This window comes from Phocoena phocoena, chromosome 3 (assembly GCF_963924675.1).
Source record: "Phocoena phocoena chromosome 3, mPhoPho1.1, whole genome shotgun sequence".
Taxonomy (NCBI): domain Eukaryota; kingdom Metazoa; phylum Chordata; class Mammalia; order Artiodactyla; family Phocoenidae; genus Phocoena; species Phocoena phocoena.
This window is the reverse complement of record NC_089221.1, coordinates 32,123,358-32,142,099: the sequence shown is the minus strand read 5'-3', so window position 1 is coordinate 32,142,099 and position 18,742 is coordinate 32,123,358.

Genomic DNA, 18,742 nt, shown 5'->3' with positions numbered 1-18,742 from the left:
CACCTCCACAGGAGTCCCTCCAAAACTAGCATGTATGTCTGGTTCAGTCTCCTATGGGGTCACTGCTCCTTCCCCTGGTTCCCGATGCACAGAGTACTTTGTGTGTGCCCTCCAGAGTGGAATCTGTTTCCCCCAGTTCTGTTGAAGTCCTGTGATCAAATCCCACTAGCCTTCAAAGTCTGATTCTCTAGGAATTCCTCCTCCCATTGCTGGACCCCCAAGTTGGGAAGCCTGATGTGGGGCTCAGAACCTACACTCCAGTGGGTGGATTTCTGTGGTATAAGTGGTCTCCAGTTTGTGAGTCACCCACCCAGCAGTTATGGGAATTTATTTTATTGTGCTTGTGCCTTTCCTACCATCTCATTGTGGCTTCTCCTTTTTCTTTGGATGTGGGGCATCTTTCTTGGTGAGTTCCACTGTCTTCCTGTTGATGATTGTTCAGCAGTTAGTTGTGATTCCCGTGCTCTCGCAAGAGGGAGTGAGCGAATGTCCTTCTACTCTGCCATCTTCAGGACTGCAGCCAACTTTTTCAATTTTAAAGTAGTAATAATCATAATATATATTCAATCTAGAAAAATTTAATATGTAAAACTTTAACTTATGTGCATATTTATTGCCAAGAATGATGATATGGTGATCAATAGCGTATTTCTAAGCTTAAAAGTATATTTTACTAAAAGAAAATTCCGTGGGTAACATAGATGGAAATATGAGTGCAAGGAGGAACAATAAATGATGGATAATTTCTTGCTATTAAAAAAGAGCTTGTTCATGTGTTTTTCAAATAGATGAAGGTAGGTATTTCATACATTTGAGTGATTTAACAGTTCTAAAAGTCAGTGTACCAGAAGTTATGTATTTCTCAATTATTTAAACTTGCAATAAAAATTTTATGTTAACTTAAAAATGTGTGAAGATATATAATTTTTTGAAGAATATTAAGATTTTTCAGAACAAAATATTTTCCCAAAGATTTATTTGTAAGATCTCTGCCCTAAGATGTGGGAGACGAATGCAGAAAGGGAAGGGGGTAGCAGAGGATGTGCCAACCCATGCTACCATTTTGTCTGGATGTGTGGTTGTGCCCCATGTCATTTCTGAGCTGTCACCGCTTTGCTGTCAGGATGTCTTGTCTGGCTTTCTGAGAGGATATGAAGCAGACGGACTTGAGCTGGAATACTTCATTCTCCAGAGTGCTTGCTCAGATGTGAACAGGCGTGACAATGGACTCCGCTTGTGGATCATGACTGTAAGTGTGCCCTGCAGTCACCCTGTAGTGCTCACAATCCTACAAGAGAATGGGAGTGGGATATGGGAGTGGGGGAGCTAATTAGACTCCCTGGGTTGCGAACGTCTTGGTGAAGCTGCCATGTTTTTGTGTGTGTGTGTGTTGGTTTCTGCTTTATAACAAAGTGAATCAGCTATACTTGTACATATATCCCCATATCTCATCCCTCTTGCGTCTCCCTCATAAACTCCCAATCCCAACCCTCTAGGTGATAAGAAAGCACGGAGTTGACCTCCCTGTGCTATGTGGCTACTTCCCACTAGCCATCTATTTTACATTTGGTAGTGTATATATGTCCATGCCACTCTCTCACTTTGTCCCAGCTTACCCTTCCCCCTTCCTGTATCCTCAAGTCCATTCTCTACATCTGCGTCTTTATCCTGTCCTGCCCCTAGGTTCTTCAGAACCTTTTTTTATTTTAGATTCCATATATATGTGTTAGCATATGGTATTTGTTTTTCTCTTTCTGACTTACTTCACTCTGTATGACAGACTCTATGTCCATCCACTTCACTACAAATAACTCAATTTCATTTTTTTATGGCTGAGTAATATTCCACTGTGTATATGTGCCACATCTTCTTTATCCATTCATCTGTCGATGGACACTTAGGTTGCTTCCATATCCTGGCTATTGTAAATAGTGCTGCCATGAACACTGTGGTACATGACTCTTTTAGAATTATGGTTTTCTCAGGGTATATGCCCAGTAGTGGTTGGAAGAAGGTACACTGGGTTCTCTGAGCTAAGGAAAAGCCAGTCCCTTTAGAAGTCAGTTTCCCAGCGGCTCCAGAAGTTCGTTTCTTTGGGACGCCCAGTTGTCACAAGGACAGGCTGTGTCCAGGAGTGTTGACCCCGGGCCTGGCCTGGCAGGAACAGGGCAGGTGGGAGGGATGATCTGAGGCCAGCTGGGATGCCCTGCTGGCAACAACAAACAAGACATATGGAAACAAAGGGGGTTCTCAGGCAATCACAGCCATGGGGTCCTGACAGCTCTGAAGGCCACAGAGAAAGCAGGAGGGTGTGAAGTGGCATCTCCAGTTTTCACTTAAAATAGTAACTTTTCCAGTCTGCCCTTTCCTCAATGAAACCAAAAGTCACCTTTATGATGGGAGGGTCTCACTGCACCATGGCCTTTAGATCAATGGTCCTCAGGGTGGGATGTGAGGTCCATGAGGTCAAAACTATTCCCATAATGATATTAAGGTTCTGTTTTAATATTCATTCTCTCATTAGTGTATAGTGAAGGAAAATGTTTTCCTCAGCCTTCTTAGGGTCCCTGGCTTGGTCTAAAAAGTAAACTGACAAAAACAGATTAGCAGGAGAAAAGCATACCCAGTCTCTTGAATTTTTACATGTACATGGGAGCCTTCACAAGGGACTAAAGTCCTGAAGAAGCGCCCAGAGCAGGAGGCTTTTATACCTTTCAGACAAAGAAACAATAAATTGGTGACAAATTGACAAGGCAAAGAAGTTTGGGCTAGACATAGGAATGGTAAAAAAAAAAGTGACCAGAAAGATAAGGGTTAGTTTAATAAGGTTTATTTGCAGATTCCTCTAGTGCCATCACTGGGCTGAGAAGAGTCTATATCCAGTAAAAGAAGAAATTATTTCCTGCCTTTAGGCAGATAGGGGGGAGTTTTTTCTATGTTTACTGCTTCTTAATTGCTTTCAGCTCAAGATATGTCAAAGAGGCATATTTTAGAGTGACACACTCTGGTTTCTTTCAAGTGTACCCTGGAATTTTCCAGAGGCTCCATGACATCCGATGACATCTTTGCTCTGATGGCAAATAGAATGTGTGCTTCTGTGTTCTTATGTTTTAAAGGCTCCTCAGTTTTAATTTCTATTACAGTAAATATCAGTAGATATAATCCAGTAGGCATAACAGAAGCTTTGGCGTTTCCAATAATTTCTAAGAGTGCTAAGAAGTCCTGAGGCCAAAAGACTTGCCGTCTTAGAGCTTGTATTTCAGCACTTGTTTTGTAGATTTGGAGAACGAGGTCCCAAAGAGGGGAGATCATTTGCTTAAGATCACACAGAGCTTGAGGCAGAGTCGGGCAGAAAATTCTGTATGCACCACGGTGCCCAGGTCACTTTGCTGCTCAACTACTCGCCAGAGCAGTGATTCTCATATAATCCCTTACTTCCCTCCGAGTACATGGGGCAGGGCCTTATGTGCGCCTTTTGCCTCCGGCCTCCCCCCACCGCCCCCGGGGCAAGAGGGGGTCTTTCAGTGTAAGAGGATGCAACAGAACAATGCTACAGGAGGCCACTCACAGTAACAAGACTGGAAAAGTAAAGTTTATCACTGGTCCTTTCGGAAGGATGTTAGGTTTCCCTGGATGGAGCCGGGAGCAGGTCGGTCCAGGACGGAGCAGGTACGATGAAGCAGCAGAGCAAGGAGGATGGGTTTGCAGCAGACTCACTTTGGACTGAAAGGGGACCAGATGGAAACAGTCAAGGTCTATTTTGTTTCATATCTTGGATCCTAACCTTGTGATCCCAGCCTATTGTGACTACGTTTATCTTCTTTCTGTTAATGTACCGCTCTCAAGGCCCTTTCAGACCTTGTGGAGCATGGCAGTTAGAGCCTTAGAAGTATCTAGTGTATTTGCCCATTCATTCAGCGGTGTTTGTTGAGTACCTGCCATGTGTCTCACACAGGTATGGGCTCTGGGGGTACAGCAGTGGCAAGACGCACACAGGCTCTTCTCTCATGGAGAGCACCTTCTAGCAGGATGGTCCAGCTCCTCCTTTCCAGATGCCAGAGGCTCAGAAAGGTGAAGTGACTTGCTAAAGTCACAGAGCCAGGTGAGGAAAGAATTTGCTGGGAATCTACCCTGTGCCTCGTCCTCTGGGGAATACAGCAGAAACAGGTGATCTAGTCTACACCAAAGACGAGCTTGTTAGAGAGCTGAGACATATGCCCAAGTAGTATTGTAAGGATTTAGAAGGCAAAGGCTAGGTGAGTATAAAGTAATTGTTTAATTGCTTTAATTACTGGAGGGGAGTTTCTGTGAAAAAAAGAATCATTCAGGGGGTTATGTTTTTGTGTTTGTTATTTCTTTAAGATTTAATTTATCAAGCTACACATTTAAAACTCAAGTTCATTTCTCAAATCTGCTTATAAATAGATTAGGATTTGTAAATCTGGCAAATTTGAAAAATCACTTTTGAAGGCCTTAGATTAAATGTATCACTTACAAATTCAGTTGAACTACTTTAAACACGTTAAAAATGCATGTATGAATTTGGTACATTTGATTTCCCTTTTAAGTTACTCAACTGCCTACTTTGACAAAGCATGCTGAGTACCCAAATAACCTCTGAAAGAATTAACAAGTCACAACCTTATATGTGTGATGAGGCTTAAGTTTTCCTGGCTGTTTCAATACTATATAAAACAATGAGATTTCTACTTAAAATCAGAAGTCTAAATTAGTTACGCAGTTAAGATTTTAAATTGAGATTTCAACACTGACCTATTTATAACTCAAATAGGCCAAATTATCCTAAATGTTCACATATCTAAAATACCAAATATGTACAGATTCCTAACACAAACTATGAATACTGTTGTTTGATACTTTTTAATATTCTTATAGCAATCTTAACTTTTTCTGAAATAAAACAAATTAGGGAATAATTTAGATCATCCTGCCGTATTCTGGGAGTTCCCTTCCTATAGAATTTTTAGGGTTGCTTTCTCAGTTTGCTGGAGGTTGCACAGTAATCAGTGATTTTGGCCCAGATACCTACTAGACCCTTATCTGTTGTCCTGATGTCAGGAACACTCAAAGTGGTGTCCCCAGGCATGGCTTTTACATTCAAGTTAGATAATAACTAATTCTGCTGCTACTCAAGGAAAATTGTAACTTCCACTCAAACATGTCATTTGAATGGATTTTGTTTTGGGGGGCGTCTTAAAAAAGTATTTTAAAGTATTAAAAAGTATATGTAAAAAGTATTTTGTGTCAAACATAAAACACCCTGAAATTGAGAGAATCCTGCAGTGTTTTATCTCTTCTATTTTTAGAACCTCACAATTCTTAGGAATATGAAGAAGCTGATGTGTATTCTACTGGGGACAGTGAATCATTTCCACATGTGACATATGAACAGTCCTCCTTCTACTTTAAAATCACATTTTAGGAGGAGGCCCTGGACTTCAAGGTGTTTAGAGTTGTGCCTTCTTTTCTCCAACTCTATCATGAGCCTCTAAAGGGGTTAGATTTTGTCAAATATACCTCTTGAAATCCCTCCCTGCACTTAGCACAGGATGAGATTAACAAATGTTAAATTAAATAAGAAATGTGATGAAAAGGTAGAGTCAAGTGGAAAACTGATGTAGATGTAAATCTGATTGAGTGGAAACATAGAGTAAAGGTTAGTTTCTGAAGAAGTTTAGCAACAAAGGGTATGAATGGATGGAAAGGTAAGGTGTAAGGAAAAGTACTGTAGCTTGATGGAAATAAGTGAGTTTCAAGAAGTGCAATAATAACAAACAAATTTTATTGAGTCCTTACTATGTTCCAGGCTCTATCTTAAGTGTTTTCTGTGTATTAACTAACTCATTTCATCCTCCCAATATCCCTGTGAGGTTTTTATCACAATTGTTGCCATTTTCCAGAATAAGGAAATGGAGGCACAGGGAGGTGAAGTCATTTACCATTATACTCAATGTGTGACCATTTACTTTAAGATATTTCAGGATAAAATTCAGTAAGATGTTTGTATGTGTAATTTAACCTTAGCCTCAGGGTAAGTAGTTAGCAGTTGACTTCCGCTAATCAGGAATTCATGCTCCAGAGGTAGTCGTGTCCCCAAAACCCCGTCCCAATCTTTGTCGTGCTGTCCGAGTATTGTTCCATCTAACTTGAAGTGACTCTTTTTAAAATTGAAGTATAGTTGAATTACAATGTTTTGTTTCTGGTGTATAGCAGAGTGATTCAGATATGTGTGTGTGTGTGTGTGTGTGTGTGTGTGTGTGTGTGTGTATAATTCTTTTTCATATTCTTTTCCATTATGGCTTATTATAAGATATTGAGCATAGTTCCCTGTGCTATACAATAGGTCCTTATTTTTTATTTATTTTATATATAGATATAGTGTGTATCTGTTAGTCCCAAACTCCTAATTTATCCCTCCACCCCCTTTCCCCTTTGAAAACCATGAGTTTGTTTTCTATGTCTGTGAGTCTGTTTCTGCTTCATAAATAAGTTTATTTGTATCATATTTTAGATTCCACAGATAAATGATACATATGGTATTTGTCTTCCTCTGTCTGACTTACCTCACGTAGTATGATAATCTCTAGGTCCATCCATGTTGCTGCAAATGGCATTATTTCACTCTTTTTTGTGGTGGAGTAATATTCCATTGTGTATGTGTACCACATCTTTTTTTTTTTCTAATGTTCAAATCTTTTGCCCATTTTAAAAAATATGTATTTATTTGGCTACGCTGGGTCTTTAGCTGTGGTATGCAGGATCTTCATTGCAACATGTGGTATCTTTAGTTGTGGCATGCAAGATATAGTTCCCTGACCAGGAATCGAACCCGGGTCCCCTCCATTGGAAGTGCAGTCTTAACTGCTGGACCACCAGGGAAGTCCCTGTGCCACATCTTCTTTATCCATTCATCTGTCAATGGACATTTAGGTTGCTTCCATGTCTTGGCTATTGTAAATAGTGCTGCAATGAACATTGAGGTTCATGTATCTTTTCGAATTATACTTTTGTCCGGATATATGCCCAGGAGTGGGATTGCTGGGTCATATGGCAATTCTATTTTTAGTTTTTTGAGAAACCTCCATACGGTTCTCCATAGCAGCTATACCGATTTATATTCCCACAGCAGTGTAGGAGGATTCTCTTTTCTCCACACCCTGAAGTGACTCTTTTCCACAAGGTGCTTTTTGGAGTGTTTGAGGATGGAGCAGGGCCAAGTCAAGCTTGCAAAAGCAGATCTGGGGTGACAGTTTTGTGCCTGCTTGCCAATAAATGTTTGCACTTGTTTCAGAATTTGATCTCAGATTGGCCGCCATGGTGACACGCGCCTGTTAGTGAGGTTGTTGGGGACTGCCCTACCTCTGATCTCCAGAGGGTACTGCTGCCAGAAACCCTGACAATTGCTGAACTACCCCATTTCTGGGGGCAACTGCCCCAGGTCACTCAGCTGGTAGTGGGAAGCACGGGTGCTCAGCCCAAGCCTCCAGCTCTCTAATCCACAGGCCACACTGCCACCCTGAACATAAGCGAGTGGGGTATTAACAGAAGGGCCAGGTTTTTAAGCAAAGAGCATAGCTAGAGACAATAGTGTTTAAGAGGTAAGATTCCTTGGAGTCAGGAAGGGAAGACACAGTGGTGTGAAGACAGTGGGTGCCTCTCTGAGTAAGTTCAGAGGCAGAAGAAGGTAAGCAGGTTCTGCCCGGTGGACTGTATTTCCTTGGTGAACTAGGAATCATGGACTTGGGTTGAAAGTAAAGGGGGTGAGGTCCCTGGTGAGGGGACAAAGGCTCTTTTGTTTCTCCCATTTGTGTCCTTATGTGAATCAGGGCTGTCCAGGACAAGGAACAGGAGGGAAGGGAAGCCTAAGGAGACAGAGCGTGGCCCTAGGGTCGAGCCAGGGCATCTGTCCCAACCCCTGGGGCCTAACAAGATGTCAGGGTCATCCAGTGGGATGCCTGGGATACGTGCCCATCCTAATGACCAGTGAGCAGAGGAACAAAGTGCGGCGCGAAGGACCAAGTAGCCAGAGACAGCCGCTCAGCAGGGCTCAGCCAGGCAGGAGGGGAGGGGCAGGCGGCGGGGGGACGATGGGGCACTTTGCTGTCCCTTCCCGAAGTGCGTGGGAGAGTTCAGGATGCTCGTGGTGAATTTTAAGTTGCTTTGAGGACAGTCAGTTCTGGAGAGATGAAATGACTCTGCCTTTTGTTCCTCTGCAAAAGCTTATGAATAATTCAAGGCAATGGTAGGGAAGTGGGCTCGGAGCAGGGACATCCTGGTGGCTTGCCATGGAACTCAGTTTTCAAAGGAAGGGACCCTGTCCGTCTTGTATACTCCTTGGCGTCCCTGGCCCGGATCCCACGCAGCTCCCATGGAGCCATGCTCTTTTTCAGCCTAGGGGATGAATGTCTGCCACGGAGAGGACCTAGAGGAGCTTCGGAACCCAGTGGAGACAAGCAGACGTGAAGAGGCCAGCCAACTCCCTCTCAGGCTTCTGCATTGGACTGAGAGAAAGAGCGGCACTGCCAAGGGAAAAGGGCGAGGCCGGGAGTCCCGTGGACCCACTGGGCCTCACCCTGCCTGCCGGTGGCATGGCTGTGGGCTTCCTTTCCCACCAGCTGGAGACAGTCTCTTTCCTCAGGATGAAACCACTTTGTAAGCGGGCCCTCCCCAAGGACTCACCTTCGATCTAGACTTGCTGGTTCTCATTCAAAGGAATGAGCTGTCGGTCAAGAGCCCTCAAATGCAGCAGATGCCCACCTCCAGCTGGAACTAAATTTATATACTGGCAAATAAGACACCTCAGTCAGAGAGATCATAATCAACTGGACTTTGCCTCCAAATTCAGCTGTCAGTGTATTATTGCTTTATCCTCTAACACTAAGAAAATATCTTTGAGGCACTTTTTTTTTAAGAAATTTTTTTTATTTTTTGCTGTGTTGGGTCTTTGTTTCTGCACGCGGGCTTTCTCCGGTTGCAGCGAGCTAGGGCTACTCTTAGTTGTGGTGCGCGGGCTTTTCATTGTGGTGGCTTCTCTTGTTGCGGAGCACGGGCTCTAGGCAGGTGGGCTTCAGTAGTTGTAGCACGTGGGCTCAGGAGTTGTGTCTCACTGGCTCTAGAGAGCAGGCTCAGTAGTTGTGGTGCACGGGCTTAGTTGCTCTGCGGCATGTGGGATCTTCCCAGAGCAGGGCTCGAACCCGTGACCCCTGCACTGGATTCTTAACTACTGCGCCACCTGGGAAGCCCCTTTGAGGCACTTTAAATGCACAAAACACCACGTTGCTTGTCTTGTAAGAGTAACTGTGCAAAGGTCCTGGAACCAAACTCAACAGAAGGGCTGGATCCTGCCCTCTGAAGGCCTTTCTCTGCTCTGCTCACCGTGTGGAAGACTGTCTTAGGTAGCCACACGTGAAGTTAGAGGAAAGGCTCTCTGTCCAATATAACTGTACTTTATTCAGAGTATAAAGTGTTCATACCGTTTTCAGTATACAGAACTTACAGCAAGTCACCTTAGAAAAGTATGTTATAGCAACTCCGTCGTAAACTAATTTGAGAGATATTGGCAGCCACATCAAGGTTTTGTGTGGGACACGGGAGGTGATGTTGATCTCAAACAACCTGTCATTCATCTTCAGCAATATTGCCCCAAAGACAGAGTAAGGCAACAGCTGTGTGGGTGCAAGTCTTACTCAGCAAGTCAGCTCCCCAGCGACTTAGACCCCCCGGAGTCAAGGCAGCCTGATAACGTTTCATTACCCAGGGAGAACTAAGCATCTTATTTCATTAAAGTAGATGTCCTCACTTTTGTGTATAGCAGTGCTCTCTTTTATTTTCCCACAACATGTATCTGGGACCTAGGGGTAGGATGAATGATGTGAGGGAAGGCTTGGGGAGGGGGCGGATTGGGAAGTAGGGGAGGGGGTGTTGGGAGGAAAAGTTACTATTTATAAAGACAGAGCATTAAGAATCCACTCATTAAAAAGCCAAGATAGAGCACCTATAGAACCACTAGGATTTAGGAATGAGATAAATCAAGACAGTAATAACTATGATAATAGAGCGCTTTCTGTGACTAAGCTCTATCCCAAGCTGCTCTGGTCTGAGTGTTTGTGTCCCTCCCGAATTCACGTGTTAAAACTTAATTCACAAGGTGATGGGATTGGTAGGGGGTGGCTATTGGGAGATGATTAGGTCATGAGGGCAGAGCTCTCATAACTGGAATTAGTGCCCATATAAAAGAGACCCCAGGGAGCTCCCTCATTCCTTCCTGTATGCAAGGACACAGACAGGAGACAGCCATCAAGGTGGGAGCCAACTCTCACCAGACACCAAATCTGCCAGTGCCATGATCCTGGGCTCTCTAGCCTCCAGAACTGTGAGAAATTAATTTCTGTTTTCTATAAGCCACCCGATTTATGGTATTTTTGTTATAGCAGTCTGAACAGATTAAGACACAAGCTTTTATATTTTGGGGGAAATCTGTAATCTGGTGAGGAAGAACCACATATACCCAATTAACAATAAAACATGGGAGAATGTAGCAATATTATAATAAAGAGCTATAGAATTGCACAGGACGAAGACATAAATTTGAACTTGGAGATGGGTGGCAGGAAAGTCTTCCTAGCAAACACATGAGTTGGCAGCCCCTGGCACACTCAACCTCCACTCAAAGTGACAGTAACGTGGCCATGGCTCTCCTGCCTTAGCTGACCACTTGGGATGCTGTGGGACATATTTGGATGAGTGCTCTCAACCCCCATTTGACCCTCTTTCTATTTGGAGAGGTTGGAAAGCTGAAAATGACCCTTTCAAGGCTTCCTTGCAGCTACAGCTCTACTTGAGAATTGGACTCCACCTGACAGCTGCCCTTCCATGAGATTTGGAAGGCAAACATGAGGCAGTGGCTGTGGTGATGCCTACGAGTCAACTCCAAGAGATCTGAGTATTGCAACCTGGCCTCCAGGGTCTAGCTTCATGGGCTGAGGCAGTTGGGGCCACAGCAGTGGTCATCTCAGTAACAGCAGGAGCAGTAGCCTGTTCCCTGGATGCTACCAGTGATTTGATCTTGAAACCAAAATCCACTGGCAGCCCCCTGACTTCTCCTGTAGCAATTTCATTATGAAATACCTAGAGTGGTTTCTGTGTCTTGCACTGAACCCTGAGAAATAGAGATACTTTGAATGACCAGTGAACCAGTCCTGCAGATAAAGAGTAATGCAGAGAAAGTTACAGCTGATTTGGGCATGGCCACATTCACTGCATCCCTTTGTTAGCCACCTACAAGTTGGCCTCTGTTCTACCACCCAACGTCCTTTAGTTGATATCCAGTGACGCCATCCTTGCAGAGATTCACCGTAGTGGAAACTCTGCTGATTTGTTGCCTCTCTTCCCTTCCTTGACCCTGTTTCCTTCTGTTATCTGCTCTTTCCACAGGCGCTCCTTCTCTGTCTTTTCCTCTGACTTCTCTTTTCTGCTCCCCCTATCAGTGCATATGCCCTTGACCCTTTGCACTTCTCTCTGAGTGCTCTCTCCCTTGGGAAAATGTATTCATTCTTTCTTTTGTCACTTCCTGGGTATCAAGTATGTGCTGAGTTTTCTGGCCAATGTAAAGATGAGTGGCAAGACTCAGGCTCAAGGAATTTTCAGTTTAGTAGGAGAGGAGAGTCAGGTATATGAAAAGCATATTTTAGTGTAATGAGTATTACAGGAAAAGTATCAAAAAGGGCCTTGAAAATTGAAGATAAAAAAATCAAGGAGGCTTCATGAAGAAGGCAGCTGGGGAAATGAACCAGAGAGGGCTTTGATAGGTGAAAATAGACCTCAAGAAAAGGAAAATATTTTAACAAGAGGAAAGGACATGAGAAAAATTGAATAGAAGTGAGAAAGTACAAAGTATACTGGGAGGTTTTATGCCCATATCCATAAAGCAATCTAGTAGATAGATTATAAACTTTGTGAGGTCAAGAACCTTGTTCACTAGCTTGTCTCTATTCCTAGGATTCAGTGTTGTGCCTGGTACACAGTCGGCCTGCAATAAGTATTTACTGAATGTAAGTCTAGAGCGATGAGCATTCTCTTCCGTTGTGCCAGTCGATGAGTCTAGTCCAGAGCCCAGATGCTTCCTCGATCCACCCTGCTGCAGCTCCGCCACTGAGTCAACATAGGACAATAAGCCCCTGAACATCTGCATTTTCCATATACCCCAGACAAGGAGCTTCTTCCTGACTTTATCTTATATTCTTCTATCGTAAACCAATCCACTGGGCTGAAGGTATCACCACCATCCACTAATCTTGATGATTCTACCTTCAAAATATATCCAGAATATGACCACTTCTCACCACCTCCCCTGCTACTGCCCAGTCCATTGCTCACTTTCCCCAACAAATACAACAGCAAGAGGGATCCCTTAAAGAATATAAATCACAGCATGTCACACCTATGCTCTTCCTATTTCCCATGTTCTATAAGGCCTTACATGAGGAGCAATCTTTATGAGGAGAACATACACAGTAGAAGAATAATACACTCTTCTACTTCCATTAATTCCATGCCAGGGAATTTCTTTCTCACACACGGTGAGACATGCACTTTAATCTTCTTCCCACTTTCTTTCAACTCTTGCCTATTACCCTGAAATGTGTTCTTTCTTCTTCTTTATTGGTCCCATTTGTGAGCCAAAAGGCAAGCTGTAATAAGTCTAATAAACCTGAGAAGAATTGTAGAGATATAAGTACCCTGGTGTTTGTAATGAAATTAGATTGAACTAAGACCCAACGTTGGCATCTTCTGGTTTGCCAGAACTTCATGTCTGCAGAGTCCTTTAAGCATCCCCACAGATGTTTCAATTGCCTCCTTCTCCCCAAAGCAACCTGATATTCCTTGAGTTCCAGCCTCCTTCAAGTTATAGACTCTTTCCAAAATAATTTCTTACTTGGAATTATTGTTTTTATGGGTTTTTTAAGTAGCAGTATAGAAAAAAAAAGGGTTTTCCTATTTCTTTCATTTCCAATAAAAATTCCCAACAATATTATTGATTAAATAGGCATCTGTGATGTTACCCTTAAGATATAATCACCACTTATTACATTGTTTCTGTGGAAAAACCAACTAATTTATGATGAAAAGAAGAAAGGAACAAAGGAAGATTATTGTATAAAAATAGAAGTTATATTGAAAAAGCTTTCATTAACTGCCCTTGTTTATTCTTTTTTTTCTTCAACATCTTTATTGGAGTATAATTACTTTACAATGGCGTGTTAGTTCCTGGTGTATAACAGAGTGAATCAGCTATACATATACATCTATCCCATATCCCCTCCCTCTTACATCTCCCTCCCACCCTCCCTATCCCACACCTCTAGGTGGACACAAAGCACCAAGCTGATCTCCCTGTGCTATGCGACTGCTTCCCACTAGCTATCTATTTTACATTTGGTAGTGTATATACGTCCATGCCACTCTCTCACTTCATCCCATCTTACCCTTCCCCCTCCCCATGTCCTCAAGTCCATTCTCTACGTCTGTGTCTTTATCCTGTCCTGCCCCTAGGTTCTTCAGAACTTTTTTTTTTTAGGTTCCATATATATGTGTTAGCGTATGGTATTTGTTTTTCTCTTTCTGACTTACTTCACTCTGTATGACAGTCTCTAGGTCCATCCACCTCACTACAAATAACTCAATTTTGTTTCTTTTTATGGCTGAGTAATATTCCATTGTATATATGTGCCACATCTTCTTTATCCATTCATCTGTCGATGGACACTTAGGTTACTTCCATGTTCTGGCTATTGTAAATAGAGCTGCAGTGAACATTTATGGTACATGACTCTTTTTGAATTATGGTTTTCTCAGGGTATATGCCCAGTAGTGGGATTGCTGGGTCGTATGGTAGTTCTGTTTTTAGTTTTTTAAGGAACCTCCATACTGTTCTCCACAGTGGCTGTATCAATTACATTCCCACCAACAGTGCAAGAGGTTTGCCTTTTCTCCAAACCCTCTCCAGCATTTATTGTTTGTAGATTTTTTGATGATAGCCATTCGGACTGGTGTGAGGTGATACCTCATTGCAGTTTTGATTTGCATTTCTCTAATGATTAGTGATGTTGAGCATCCATCCATGTGTTTGTTGACAATCTGTGTATCTTCTTTGGAGAAATGTCTATTAAAGTCTTCTGCACATTTTTGGATTGGGTTGTTTGTTTTTTTGATATTGTGCTGTATGAGCTGCTTGTATATTTTGGAGATTAATCCTTTGTCAGTTGCTTCATTTGCAAATATTTTCTCCCATTCTGAGGGTTGTCTTTTCGTCTTGTTTATGGTTTCGTTTGCTGTGCAAAAGCTTTTACGTTTCATTAGGTCCCATTTGTTTATGTTTGCTTTTATTTCCATTTCTCTAGGAGGTGGGTCAAAAAAGATCTTGCTGTGATTTATGTCATAGAGTGTTCTGCCTATGTTTTCTTCTAAGAGTTTTATAGTGTCGGGCCTTACATTTAGGTCTTTAATCCACTTAGAGCTTATTTTTGTGTATGGTGTTAGAGAGTGTTCTAATTTCATTTTTTTTACATGTAGCTATCCAGTTTTCCCACTACCAATTATTGAAGAGGCTGTCTTTTCTCCATTGTACACTCTTGCCTCCTTTATCAACAATAAGGTGACCATATGTGCATGGGCTTATCTCTGGGCTTTCTATCCTGTTCCATTGATCTATATTTCTGTTTTTGTACCAGTACCATACTGTCTTGATTACTGAAGCTTTGTAGTATAGTCTGAAGTCAGGGAGCCTGATTCCTCCAGCTCCTTTTTTCTTTCTCAATATTGCTTTGGCTATTCGGGATCTTTTGTGTCTCCATACAAATTGTGAAATTTTTTGTTCTAGTTCTGTGAGAAATGCCATTGGTAGTTTGATAGGGATTGCACTGTATCTGTAGATTGTGTTAGGTAGTATAGCCATTTTCACAATGTTGATTCTTCCAATCCAAGAACATGGTATATCTCTCCATCTGTCTGTATCATCTTTAATTTCTTTCATAAGTGTCTTATAGTTTTCTGCATACAGGTCTTTTGTCTCCTTAGGTAGGTTTATTCCTAGGTATTTTATTCTTTTTGTTGTAATGGTAAATGGGAGTGCTTCCTTTATTTCTCTTTCAGATTTTTCATCATTATTCTATACGAATGCAAGAGATTTCTGTGCATTAGTTTTGTATACTGCTACTTTTCCAGGTTCGTTGATTAGCTCTAGTAGTTTTCTGGTAGCATCTTTAGGATTCTCTATGTATAGTATCATGTCATCTGCAAACAGTGACAGCTTTACTTCTTCTTTTCCAATTCAGATTCCTTTTATTTCTTTTTCTTCTCTGATTGCTGTGGCTAAAACTTCCACAACTATGTTGAATAATAGTGATGAGAGTTGCCCTTGTTTATTCTTAAAGATATTTTTTCTTGAGGCATTGTTGGGGGGAAGGCAGAGATGAGTCTTGGTCTCCATTGTCAGTCAATTCACAATATAAAAGAAGAAGCAAAACAACCACACACACACACACACACGCACACACACGCTGACGTAGCCACAGATTTCAAACTAGTGCAGGACACAAGGAGTCCATATTAATTAAGATAAATGGCTATGCCAATGAAAAATCCTTGCCTCTCAGTCCAGCACCCCATTCTCAGAAGCTAAAGAAAGAGAAGTGCTTCAGAGAGCTTAAGTTAGATCAGTTCAGAGGAGGAAGCACTCCCAGGAAATTCAGTTTCTTTTCACAGCACACCTCTCTGTGTTGGTGCCATGGGACCCTGGAAATCTATAAAAAGGGAGATAGAAGGAACTTTCATTTTGAATGTTTGTGTCCTATACAGAGAATTTAGCCAGGCTAGGTAAGATGGAAATAAAGGGATGGGCTAGGGTCAGGATTTTAGAACTTGAAAATATTTTGCTGCTTGAGAAATTGTCTGAAAGCTGACCATGATGATAGTTGGCTGCAGGCCTGAGCAGATGCATTTCCCAAGCATTTTCAGATTTAATGAGTCTGGAGAGCATCCCTTGAGGCAGCTCAGTCACTTATTACCAGATTACAGAAAGGAAATGGGGGAATCTAGGGGTTTAAGTGAGTGATGGGGACACCAGGAGTGAGTATCACAGCCCGAGTTCTCATAAACACTTTTCGCTTCCAGGAGAGGCAGGGAAAAAGGGTGGCTTCAAGTGTGAGTGTAACTTCAGGGAAGAGGGAGGTGATTTTCCATGTGAACTTTTAGTCCCTTGCCCCATGTTTGTACATATGCCCATGAGTGCTGCCCGAGCCTGCAAAAACCACTTTATTGCAGTGGACACGCATCATGCCATCTGGCTGCCCAGCACTTACCCAGTACCCTTCCTTAGTTTGAAATTTTCCACATTTATGAGCCCTTTTCCCCAGGAAGGAGCCAGAAACTCATTTTCCCATATTCCTTTGCAGCTAGATAGAGGCATGGGCCGATTCTTCTCAAATGTACCCATGCAAAACTTTGATTTGGAGGACAGCTTGCAGAGTCAGGAGTGCTGAGTGGAAGACTTCTGTTGTGGGTGACAGGGAGACATTTGGTACGCAGAGGCAGAGGTTGCGATGGTCCTGGTGGCAATTCCCTGCAGCGCTGTAACAGTAGTGTCTTTCCTGGGGTAATAATTAGAGTGTTGGTCATAGCTGAGTAGTCTCCAAACCTAATTATCTAGCCCTCAGTGATATTTGGTGAAATAACCAATATAGTCCAGTGACTACAGTTGAGGCAACTGCAGTGATTTCTGTTGTTTGCAACCAAGAACTCTTACTAATACTCCTTGCACATATAGGGGATGCCAAAAAACTCAGTGATCAAAATGAATATTTCAACATAATATTTTAAAGCATTTAGGTATTCGAGCCTACACCAAAAATGCATGTATTGCTTGTACTTATTTTAAAGTCAAAGAAACAGAATTTCAGAGAAGTCTAGTATTGTACTCAAGCAATTTAGTACACCCAGATTAAAGCTAGAACCAGCCTTTCTGACTCCAGTTTAGTGATTTCTCCACGAAAACCTGACTCATTATGTGAAGATATTGAATCATATTCTTTTTTTTTTTTTTGCGGAACGCGGGCCTCTCACTGCTGTGGCCTCTCCCGTTGCGGAGCACAGGCTCCGGACGCGCAGGCTCAGTGGCCATGGCTCACGGGCCCAGCCGCTCCGCGGCATGTGGGATCTTCCCGGACTGGGGCACGAACCCGCGTCCCCTGCATCGGCAGGCGGACTCTCAGCCACTGTGCCACCAGGGAAGCCCTTGAATCATATTCTTGATTGAATTCAACTAGAAGTGATCAGTACATTAAAAAAAAAAAATCTCCCACTAAGCGCCTGTTCGCTTAGGGCACTATCAGGACTGTGAGTAAGGCTAAGACTAGGGTGAGGCAAGTGGGGCACTGTTGCCTCAAGTGCAAAATTTAAAGGGGTGCCAAAAAATTCAGTGATCAAGATACGTAAGATTTTAATGCAAAATTTAAAAATCAAAATTAATTAAAAAGCCCTTGAAGAACAAAATATCAAATTTTCAAATTAAAACAGAATTGGTATGACCTATTTTTTCCCCTTTATCTCAAGCTCTGATATAGTTACTGATCGTGTCTAGAGAATTTATACATATTATCTGAAAATAAATTAAGAGCACACATTAAGCTACCTAATTGCCTTCTCAGATATTCAAAGTTTGAATCTTTTGCCTCCTGCCATGTGAATTTTCTCCAGCAGAATACATAGCAGCATCTCTCTGTGAGCATTCCTGAGTCTGCAGTCTGGGATTAGATTAGAATATCCGTGTCTAGACCTGTCTGGATCTTGCAGAAATATTAGCTCTGGCTGACTCTCTAACATAACAGAGTAAAGGAGACCAAATGAAACACAAGGAGACACAAGTTTAAATTTTAATGAGGATCTGAGCCGTTGGCTGTTCAGCACCTCTAAAGAGATGCCTTGATAAATCGTAACAATAATCATGGTGATTAACATTTAGTTGACACCCTGTTTCAGAGACTCTGTGCTATAGACACTTTAAACGGCTGATGCTTTTTGTCACAATCCTTGTGAGGCAGGAACTCAGGGGAGGAAACTGAGGTTGACATCCATAGTTATCACGGGGCAGAGCCACAGTACAAGCCCAGGTGAAGTCTCCCTGCTCTACTTTGTTTCCTTTCAAGAAAGTGGATCTGTTCTCCCCCAGAAATCAAGAAGTTCAAGGACTATGGAGCATCAGGACTGGACTTCCCCAGCAGGCCAATGGATGTTGTTAGGCTGATGGCTTGGGGAAGCCTCACCCTCCCATTGATAAGTGACAGGAGTGGAAGGAGGGAAAGCGGCAACCTTCAAACCTGGAATGTCTGTCAATGGCCCAGCACCACTAAGTTGTCCCTGCCATGTTGTGAAGTTTGTCCAGTCCCAAAAGACAGCTTCACATGGTTTGATGCTCATTACATAAACCTAGAAGTTCTGATATGAGAAGAGTGTCTTCAGAAGGCATCCTAATACAGATGGGGAAACTGAGGCCCTGGTAAACAAAGCAATTTCAATTCTAAAACTGGGACCAGGACCTAATTTTCCAAACCCCAGTTGCTCAATTACTTGTGCCTTTTTGTTTTTTTTTTTTTGGATTACCAGTTTACTACCACAACACTGGCTGGAACTGAAGAGAACCCACCCTGTTCAGAAAATCACAGTCCCA